This window comes from Quercus lobata, chromosome 1 (genome assembly GCF_001633185.2).
Source record: "Quercus lobata isolate SW786 chromosome 1, ValleyOak3.0 Primary Assembly, whole genome shotgun sequence".
NCBI lineage: Eukaryota > Viridiplantae > Streptophyta > Magnoliopsida > Fagales > Fagaceae > Quercus > Quercus lobata.
In genome coordinates, this window is record NC_044904.1 from 45,635,920 (window position 1) to 45,647,591 (window position 11,672).

Here is an 11,672-nt window from a genome sequence, read left to right on the forward strand (position 1 = left end):
TGCCTCTTGTCTCAAGGTTTAGGGCAGAACCAGATCCTAAGGTTTCGCCTGCATCTCTTCTGCGAATCTCCTCAGCCAGAATTAAATCTCGTATGTCATTGTACTTCAGCTTTTCTTTTCCTGTAGAATTGCTTACTGCCATCCTCATTGCCTCCCAACTGTTTAGCAAAGAAGTCAAGACGATCAGAGCACGAATCTCATCATCAAAATCAATTTCTACAGATGACAATTGATTTGTGATAGTATTAAATTCATTCAGATATTGTGCTACTGATGCATTCTCTGCCATCTTCAAATTGAACAATTTCTTCATCAGATGCACCTTGTTGTTTGCGGACGACTTTTCATACATACCGGACAAAACCTTCATTAAATCTGCTGTGGTCTTCTCCTTTACAACATTGTGTGCAACAGACCTAGACAGAGTTAACCTAATAACTCCTAATACCTGTCTGTCAAGAAGAGCCCATTCCTCAGCCTTCATAGCCTCAGGTTTTTCCCCTAGAAGCGGTAGATGCAACTTCCTCCCATAAAGGTAATCCTCGATTTGCATCCTCCAAAATCCAAAGTCTGTGCCATCGAACTTTTCTATTCCAGACGCCTTTCCTGCTTCCTCTGCCATTGCTCCCATTCAAACCTAACCCTAGGCTCTGATACCAGTTGTAGGGGAGATAAACACCTTGGGAAGTTTCCTTGAATAATTAATATAACATATAGAGACACACTTTAACCCAAAAGGCCTAAGCCCAATGGATATGTGCTTAATTATGTTATATTAACCACTCATTCTTCTCATCTTTATTCAATGTGGGACTTCATTCACACGTGTAACCCAATACATGGCACTAAAGGCTAAGATCAGTGAGACAGATAAGTCTTCAGATGATGAAGATTCTAAGATGAAGCCCTACATCACTAGGTAGTTCAAGAAGTTTATGAAGAATGCTAATAGAAAGGGTTTCGACAAGGATCGTAGGCAATCTAGTTCTTCTCAGTTTAAGAGCCAAGACAAAGGGAAGAAGGATGCAAGGGATGGCGGTCAGTACATTGTTCCCACAGGACCTAAGTGCTTTAGGTGTCAAGGCTTCGGTCACATGAAACAGGAGTGTCCTACAGATCTCAAGAGCATTGGGAAGAGCAAGACACTTGCTGCTACTTTGAGCGACACCGAGCCTAAGGATGATTCCGACAATGAGGATGACAGAATCTTGAATGCCTTCACTGCCACTGTCAATCCTACTGATGGGTTTGTTAAAGATGTGTATGAAGAAGAGGAATTGGTGGAGTCTAAGTTTGAGAAGATGGAAGATCAAGATGATATTCATACAAGATCTCTGAGAAACATGAGAAACTATATAAGTTGACCACCAAGAAGCTCAGTGATATGGAACTTGATAGTGAAGAAATTTCCACAAAGTTTGATGAGGCTAATTAGACTATTGGAGCACTGAGGTTTGAGAACAATTTCTTGGTTAAGAAGACTAAGAAGCTTAAAGCGGAGTTATTTCAAGTCAGAGCTCAATTGGAGAGGACTTCATGTGCAAGCTTGATGAGATGCTCAGTCTTCAGAAATTTGCTTCTGATCGAACAAGTTTAGGGTATGGTTTCTCTTCCTCCAATATTGCTTCAACTAATACTACTGTTTTTGTTCCTCCTAGCAATAATGTTGAAATTGATAACAATGATGTTAAAACTAATTTAGCTAATGAGAACTTAGACAAAGGTAAATCTATCTTAGGAGCACCCCCTAAGCAAGATAAGAAGGAAGCTAAGAACTCTAAGGCTAAGTGGCTAACTCTCAAAAGCCTAAACAAAAGAAGCAGCATCTCTGTCATCATTGTGGAGTTGTTGGTCATACTCGACCAAATTGCTATAAGTGGTTAGCCACTCAACAGAGCAACGGCATGATAGCATCTAGGAACCAGAATCAGCTTCAATCCTCTCTTTCTCCTCTTGGAGATCTTCTTAAAGCCCCTATGTTCATTTCAAACTTGAACGGTTTCAATTCTTTCCCTTCACCGTCGATTCATGGGTTTAATCAAAGGAAGGGTTCTTCCAAGGTGTGGAAGAAAAACGACTCCAAGTGATTCTATCACTTTTCTCTTTCTTTCTTCTTGTTTTTGTTTTTGCATAACTTATGTGTTTTGCTTTTGTTTTGAGTCAGTCTAATTTTTATGCTTTGCTTTGTTTAACATGTTTTTGTTTAGTTATTTTTCAGTTTTGTTTTGTTTTTCATATAAAAAAAAAAAAATTGAAAAATCAGAAAAATACAAAAACAATGTGTGTTTGTGTACATTGGTACTTGTGTACCTTGGATGGCCATTAAAACAAAGTTTTCTAAACTTTGTATCTTTTGTAGTTTAGATTAAGTGATGAGTAAGATTAAGTTATCTCTTGTACTTAATACTCGTATTACTCTTTTTGACGAGAATGACTAAAAAATCCTAAGAAAAAGGCATAAATAACCATCTCACCATTGTTGCCCGCCAATCATGAAATGACATCTGTGTGCTTCGGCATAGCAAAATTGGAATGTCAAAAGATTAACATAATTAGGTATTTCATTTCTCTCTCATATATGCCCACGTATGATTTGCTTAAAAAGAAAAATATGCAAAGAAAACTAAAAAGCAAAAAGATTAAAAATGCTTTTAAATATGATTGCAAGCGTGTATTCTAGAAGATGTGGGAGTTATAGGATGTACCTCGAAGGTGATAGTCTCCATCAAATAGTTATGATTGCGTGTGAGTTAAAGTGATTTTCTCATATCTCAAATCGTCATAACATGTATACACTTATGCAATCTTGCGATGTTTTTCACACACAACACACAATATTCTTTGCTACTCTTGATACACGTACAGGTACAATGTGATTTGGCCATCACAAGGTTTTACATATGTTAATGTATGCTCACTAAACTGTCTTGACTTATTTTTGAAATATAAAATTGGTTAGACCTGTTTAGTGTGTGTGTGTTTTTGGGATCCATGTGCTTAAAATTGTTGTTGAGAGATGATTTTGAGAGGTTAATTTGGTGTTTGGATCATTGGTTGAGTTGCTTGCTTGATTGCATTCATGTCTGTGTTTTTCTCTTCTCAAAAAACTGTTTGTAAAAGCTAGCTCAACACCTCCTCGACACCTTCTCGACACCTGGCTATCTATCGAGCTTCCAAGCTTTTTCTTATTGCAATCTTGACACCTCCTTGACACCTGGTGGGTCGATCGAGAAAGTTCCTGTCCCTTCGATAGCTTCTCGACACCTGATGGATCGATCGAGCCTCATCTCTTGTGTTTGATGTTTTGTACCTCGACACTTCCTCAACACCTGTATCCGTCGACAGCCAAATCCTCAACACTTGGCTCGACACCTTGATCGACACCTTCTTTTGTCGAGATTTATTGAGGTTCTATATATTATCCTTGTGTGATCCGATCCTCATTTCTCTCGATCTCTCTCTCGATAGCTCTATCTCTTCACTTCCTAAACACCTCTCTCTCACTCGAAACCTCTCCCTAGTGATTCTTCAAGCTTTTTCAAGTTTTCCTTCACTTGGTAAGCTTCTAATTTCCTTCATTTACATGCATTTCATGTTTTGAAGCCTAGGTTTTGGGGATTTTGAAAATTTTGGGGTTTTTCAAAATTGATGAGTGTTTGTTGAAATTTTGGGATGGGTTTTTGGTTAAATGAGTTTAAAATCTCATACATTGCATCACATTAGCATAATAACAATATTATCATGCATTTTAGATGTGTGCAATTGATTGTGTGCTGGTACGATTGGATTGGGCTGAGCTCATGATGCAATTTCCTTTGCATGTCACATGTTCATGTATTTCCCATGCATACGTACTCCATTTCAATATACTTGCTATATTTGAATTGTTTTGGAGCTTTTTTGATTGTTTCTTTTTCTCTCCCTCTCTTTCTGTTTACGTTAGTCGTGTCTATGGCACCTAAGCGTAAATCCACTCCGACTTGGAACCCTCTTCATTTAGGAGCCTTTTCATCTTCTGATTTTGCTCCTATCTCTCTTCGGTTCCGTGATGATGATGCCCACAAGGCATTCTCGGAGAACTTTTCTAGACGCGGCATTCATTCGGAATGCCAAGTCATTCTAGCAGACTTCACCGACACCGACCTTCCCGATGTCATTCACAGTCGAGGATGGGAGTCATTGTGTGACATCCTGATCACTTGTCCTTTCGTGCTTATCCAGGAGTTGTACTCCAACATGCATGGGATTGATCATTCAGTACCTCTTTTCTTCACTTGCGTTTGAGGTACGTGCATTCTTGTCACACCGTAGCTTGTTGCAGATATGTTTCGGGTTCCTAGGATAGAGTTCCCTGCCTACCCTGATTGTGAGCGTTTGAGGACTGTGTCCAAGGATGAGTTCAAATCCGCTTTTTGTGAGCGTCCTTCTGAGTGGGGTGAGTGCCAGTTCACTTACTATTCGGGCTTTGCAAAAGGCCCTCAGTTTTTGAACATGGTGATGACCTTTGTACTCCATCCTCTCTCTCATTATAACTCCATTACAGAGCCTCGTGCTCGGTTTTTGTTATCCCTCTTTGAGCATCTTATTATTGATTTCCCTTCTCATTTTATTCTTTCCATTATAGATGTTCATCTGGATTTAGCGTCTCGTGATAAGCTCATCTTTCCTTCTGCTATCACAAGAATATTACGCCATTTTTTCATCCCTTTTCCTATGTCTGACCACTTCACTCATATTTGTGCCATAGACTATGCTACCGTTAAACGTAGTGAGGCGCAGTTCAGGTCGCTACAGACGAATTTAGTAGTTCCCACCCGTCTAGCTCTATCTCAATCTGCTCGATCCACATCCGCTCCTTCCTCTTCCACGAGCAATGTGTCACTAGGAGACATCATGGCGTAACTTTAGCGCATGGATGCTCGCCTAGATACACTTTCTACAGAATTGTATCAGGTGAACGTCCGTGTTGGCCACATTACTAGACGACAGGCATTTATGGGCAGTTTTGCTCCTGAGGCTTCTCCTCCACCTCTTCCAGTGGCTTCTGATTCTGTTTCTAAGGATAAGGATGATGATGATGGTGATGATGATGATGCTTTTGCTGATGATGATGGAGATGCCAGCTCTACCGACGAGATGTTTACTTGACACTCTTACACTTTGTCACTCCTGACAAAAAGGGGGAGTAGTTTTGGGTATATGAGAGTAGTCATACTTAGGGGGAGAGTTAGTATAGGACATTTTTGTTAGGGGAGGTTTTGATATCTTGAGGGATGTAGTGAGGATTTTATGTATCTTTTCTTTTCTTTCTTTTTTTGATACATTGTTCTTGTACCTTAGGTCTTGTGACCATTTATTGACATACATTGTACTTATTCTTCTCTATATGTGGATGTATGTTTTTTTCTTTTACTTACCCTTACATGTGTTGTTTCTTTTCTATCTTTATACACATGTTTCTTATTACTTGTATGCAATCTATTATTTTTGTTTCACACAAAGATGCCTTGATGAGTTTTGTTTAAAGTGTTTCAGAAATACAGGTTCTCAAAGTCTTTTTGCCATAAATTCTCTTCTTGCAAAGTTTTTCAAGAGTTTGTGTTAGGATAGATTTTATTGTATTCAACAAGTGAATATGAGTTAAATGATTTATGACTTCTTTCATATGTTCATTTGTTTGTTATGATTTTGTCATAGATTGCCAAAGGGGGAGATTGTTAGGACATATGTAATTCACTTGTTAGGAACATATGTTAGTATTTTATGTAATTGGCTAATCCTTTGACAAAATACACTTTGCTTGTAATTGGGTAGATCTAGGTGTTTTTAATACTTCAAGAAACAAGGTTTCAAGATCAAGTATTGAAGAAGATCAAGTATTGAAGTTATTCAAGTCTGTCGAAGAGACAAGCTGAATAGTGCAAATTCATTAAAGTTCGACAGCTGCATCTATCGAGCTTAAGAAAGCTGTTTCAGCCTGTGATATTGACACCTGCTTGACACCTCCTATCTGTTGAGGTTTAAGAAAAACAAATTTTCTGTTCTATTTTTTTGGAATCCGTGAATGTGTCTTTGGGCCTTCTTTTCTCCTAACCTTAGACATATAAAAGGATTATTTTAAAGGTCGTCAAAGAGTTCACAAGTTGCACAAGTGTTGAGCAAAGTTTGTTCAAGCAAATTGTGACCGGAGACAGAGTTTGCTCTAGTTCATCGTTCTTGAAGAAGTTGCTGTGTATATGCACCGTAGGGTTTTGTGACAAAGCATCTTCTTGATCTTCATCTTTGGGATGAACTGAAGAATTTTGCAACCAACAACTTTCTCTAGTTGGTGATTGAAGTCATGTACTGGGATCTGCGCATTGGTTAGTCACATACTTGGGAGTCGTGCATCGAAAGGAGAAATTGTCACTACAGAACAAGTCCAATTGGGTATTGGGGTAAGGGTTCAACTGTAGGTTGGAATAAGGTACTGGGATTCCTTTACTTGTAACCGTTTGTTGTGATAATAGTGGAATTTTGGGAGTGGTGACCTGAAAATCATCCGTTTGGGTTTTTGCCGTTAGGTTTTCCCTATTCGTAAACAAATCATCGTGTCAAATTTATTTTCCATTGTATACTTAGTTTATTGGTGATTTGTTTGTGCTAGCACGCGTTTGCATGTTAATTAACTTAATTAATTCACTTTACTAAATTAATTGGTTAATTTATCATAAGGGATTAATTCGTTTTTGCCCTATCACATATTATGCAAGGAAATGAGAAACAGAATCAGAAAAATTAGGGTTAGGGTTTCTAGGCAGATCATACGCACGTATGAACAAGCTTGCGTGCACATAATCAAGCCTACGTGTGCTGTGGATACAACGGGGAGTCACCACCTAGTTTTTTTAATGGTCTAGGAACCATATATATAGCGTCCTTTCGGGGAAGGACATTTTGATATTACTACCAGAGATATGGGTTCGGAGTTAAGGTACAGTCTTAGGAAGGTGTTAGGCACCCAAAACTGCCCAACCCTAAGGTTGGCTTCCCTTCATTGTGTCTTATGTCTTAACCCTATTAAAGACATACTCAATATTGCATCTATACTCACACATACACTAGCATACATCTAATTACTGAACATGGCATCAATCATCACCAACCATACATCCATCATGGCAATCAAACAAAGCCTAACATACATCTAATCATGGCATACCCTAACATACATCGAGCATACATATCAAACAACGTAACATTCATCTAATCATAACACACCATCTCATCCTAAACCCTAGCATACATCTAATCATGGCATTTCCTATCATATTACATTATCTAAGGTAGTAATCAAAACAAGACAGAAACATAAACAGGAAAGATTCAAGCAAACCTGTGATTAAGCACAACTCATCAAACAAGCATGTTCAAATCCATTGTTAAGCAAAATCATATTTAAATATGCATGCTCATGTGAATGCATGACTTACCTCACTTACCTTGCAGCAACTCAGCACCTATGGCATCATGCATGAACTTATGAATGAATGGCATGGCATTTAACAAAGGAATAAATACAAACCCTAATTTAAACATGTGAAAGGCAAACAAACATGTGAAATAGAGACTCAGGCTATATACAGATACATGGAGGATCAAAGTCGGACTATAACATATGAAACAAACAAAGCGAAACATAAATTAGGGTTTCTAGACAACGACCTACGTATGCATACAAAAGCCTACGTACATAGGCCAAATACTTGCATGCATAGGATTTGACCCGCATATGTATGCATAAAGCATGCGTGTGCAGGGTTGTTCAAAAACCCTAACCTAGAAAACAACCGACACAGAAACTAGACAAAACTTAAAATTGTAAATCTAACACCCTAACATGCTTTTAAGACATACAAAAACGTAAATCTAGACTACATAAACTAATTAAAACATAAAACAAGAAAACAAACAAACAAAATAGAATTAAACTTAAAGAAAATAGAAGAAAAAGTTTGAAATGAATACCATAAAGCAAATGCTCCTAGGCTTGATTTTTGACCGATCCCCTCAATCAAAAATCACAAATCAATAAACATGTGATTAGTAATCTTAAAATTCAAAGATCAAGGCCAGAAAATGCCCCAATCAAATAAAATTGACTTGAGGATGTTTGTGAAAAAACTCCATCTTTGATTCACTATTTCTAGTGAATCTTAGTGTTTTCTTGTGGAATTTTTGTGTGTTCATTGAAAGGTACCATGTATGGCTATTTATATTGTGAAAATGGGGGTTGGAACGACTCCTAGTCGATGTAGGATTCATTCCAAATCTCAACATTAATGTAGAAAAATTGCATTTCTTATGCTTTGAAACCCTACTTACGTGTGCAGGCTCGTGCCTGCGTACGCAGGTTCATGCCTAGGTATGCAAGCCTAGGGTTTCTTTTGGCCTTTATTTTCTAAAAATAGATTTTTTTTTGCTCATTAGAAAGTTATTTTTTCCATTTTAACATCTCTCAAGTCAATTTATAATCTGATTGGGCCCTAAACCAACCTTGGGCCTTAAAATTTTAGCATCATTGGGGAACAGGGGCCCAAGTCATAACGGGTACAAAATGCAGTGTCTATAGATGCCCTTATTTCAATTCATGAGCTTCGCTCACAGAATTAAAAGAATAAGAGACAAAACATTTTGTTTCTATGTATGGCTCGGGCCTAACCCATGCACACGACACATAACACGCATAAATGGGGTGGGGTGTGACTCTGTAGAGTCACGTGGGATTCGTATGTCCGAATTCCCACCTTTGTGGCTTGGTAAACAAGCAAGAACAAGTTCATTATCCCATAATCTGTTTTGCTAATTGCAAGCAAAAGGTGAGTGGCTCACTATCCTAGAGTCACATAAAAAAAAAAAAAAAAAAAAAAAAAAAAAAAACAAAGGTACTCTTACGATCTCAAACAGCCAAATAAACAAGGGTGCTCTTACGATCTTAAAAGGATGTATATCTGTGGTGTCCATTTGGGGCTTTGGCCTCAAACTTCTCTAGGTGGCTTGCGCCTATTGTCTTCTCCATCTTTATTTCTACCCGTTCTTGTAAGGCTCTTGCCTTAGGGTGACCTTGGTCTCTATCTCTATCCCTACCTCTTTTATTATGCCTGCATGTTCAATTCCCTCGGGATATGTGCAAACATCTGTATGATGTGCCTACATGTTTAATTCCTTCAGGATATGTGCACAAGTCTTGTATGTTTTGACCTATGTAGGAGTCTTGGGTGAAAGATCCAATGGGGATGATAAAGGGGAACTCACTGGGGAGTATGATCTTCTTGAAGTTTTGGTTACCTTTAGGGGAGCCACCTTATTAGGGAAAAAGAACTTGCTGATAAGTTTGGTGGTGATTCTGAGCTACAAGGAAGTCTTTGAAGATGTGTAATCCATTGGGGAAGATTTTCTTTTTCTTCATGGCTCGCTAGGGAACTTGTGTTGACTCTACCCACAAGTTCCTTGGATTTTTGTGTCCTTTACCCAATTAAGGGTATTTCTGTCATTTCAACATGTTCTTGGATTTTTCTTTTGTACTTCCTACCTTCCGGAAACTCACTGGAGATTTTGAGGACTTTTATTTTTTGTTGCTAAACTACACGTAGTTTAGTGGTGGCCTAAACTACATGTAGTTTAGTCACCAAGTGTGTTCCTACCTCTTAATTTTTTCTCAACAGTTACCAACCGTTTCTTTTTTTTCTTCATCTTCCTCACCTCTTCATAATCTCTCTACTCTTCAACTCTTCTCTCTCTCTCCTTTTTTTTTTTTTTTCCCTACAAAAGTTTCTGCCCTCTTCCTTCTCGCATTCTCTCTGAAACTCTCTCCCTCCCTACACCTTCTCATTTCCTCCATGGCACCTAAGTCCAAGAAGACCTCTTATGTGCTCTCAAGCAACGCTTTCAATCTCACTTGTTGGAGTAGGACAGTGAGACTAATGGAACCCCCTTTGTTGACAAAGAGGCCAGAGGATCGATCATCTTTCAACAAATGCCCAAGCCAAATTAGTGAGGTTTCCATTTTTTCTCATTTTTGAGTTTTCCTTTAGTCTTCTGTTTTAATATGTTTTTGGACCTATAAATGCTTGAGTTTTGTGGTGGGATGGGTTTAGATGAAAACCTGACACCTTAGGAGGTGTAGGAACATGTTTAGAATGAATTTTGGTTGAGATATGCTTGAAAATGTTGAAGAACTCTTCTCTGGGTTAGTTCATGCGTATGAGGACTCGAGCCTACAAACGCGGCTATGTTCATGCATACGCAGCCACTTTTCTTGTGTACGCGAGCTTGTTCTTGAGAGTTTGCATACGTGGGCTTCAGCATACGCAGGCTTGGGCTCACGCACGCATACCACCAAGTAGAAACCCTATTTTGACCATTTTGAACTCCTTTTTCATCTATTTCTCATCCAATTTGTCATCTGAAATGTCATTCTAACACCATTTTGCACCTTATTGGAAATCTAAAACTTCCTTTTCATTGTTCCTTGATCCAAATTGTGAATCTAACATTGCCGCACTCCTTTTTGTAGGCTATCTCCCCATATTCTGGTAGGGGCAGCTCCAACTGCGTGGCTAAGTGGTACGAGGACCTTGCCGAGGCGACAAAGGCCCACATTCGTGCTGCGGGCTTCAAGCCCATTGTTTGTCTTCTACCGGAGAGGTCGGAAAGCGCCATCTTGGTGCAATCTCTTGCTAAGAGGTGGTGGGACAATACCCACACCTTCCATATTGCTAAGAGGGAGATGACTATGACTTCTCATGATTTTCACTACATGACCAGCCTTAGGTATGATAGTGCTACCAGAAATTTGAAGGGTGAGTTGGGCATCCAGTTGGCGATCGACTTGCCCAGGAGAAGGTACTCCACAGACACAATTTACTACTTCGATATTGAGGCGGATTACTAGTCCTTTCCCCAAGAGACGGCTAAGCACTGTGCTCGAATGGCTAAGGCATTCTTACTGTACATTCTAGGGGCATATCTCTTTGCCAATGGAGGGTAGACCGTATCCTTGAGGAGGTTAGCCCACTTCCGTGACTTCGGGGCTACTAGGGGAGCTAACTGGGAGTAGACATGTCTTGCCTATCTGTACTTATGCTTGGATACACTTAGATGGGGGACCCTGTGTTGGGTTTATGCCCTAAAATCTAATTTATTGGCATGTCATAAATAATTAAATTGTTTAATTATATGAGACTATTTATAAATGAACTAATGGGACATTATCATAGTCCTTGAGATGCATTGTATGTGATTTATGTAATTTAGTTACAAAAAATATTAATCACAAGTTCCTTGTAAACTCAAAATATAGTTTGTAGTCGGTGATGAAATTGGACGTTTCATTTGCGAAGACTATACACATCAACTAAGATGGTTTGTCTTGATCATGGAAGTGGAGACTTCTAGTTGATGTGTTGATGTGTCTTAAGTGTAAAGACATACTGAACTGGACCGCTGTGAGATTAATTATTCAATCAACAACTGTCACTTGAATGATTAATCAGCGTACATAAAGACTGATTGAGAGACCACTCTTCTCGGGCACCATGTGGAATTAGGATGTTGATTAGAGGTATTCTCAAGTCTTAGTTTTGAATTTTATTGCATCAAGGTACGCTTTCGAATATTTGTTCTAGAATTCA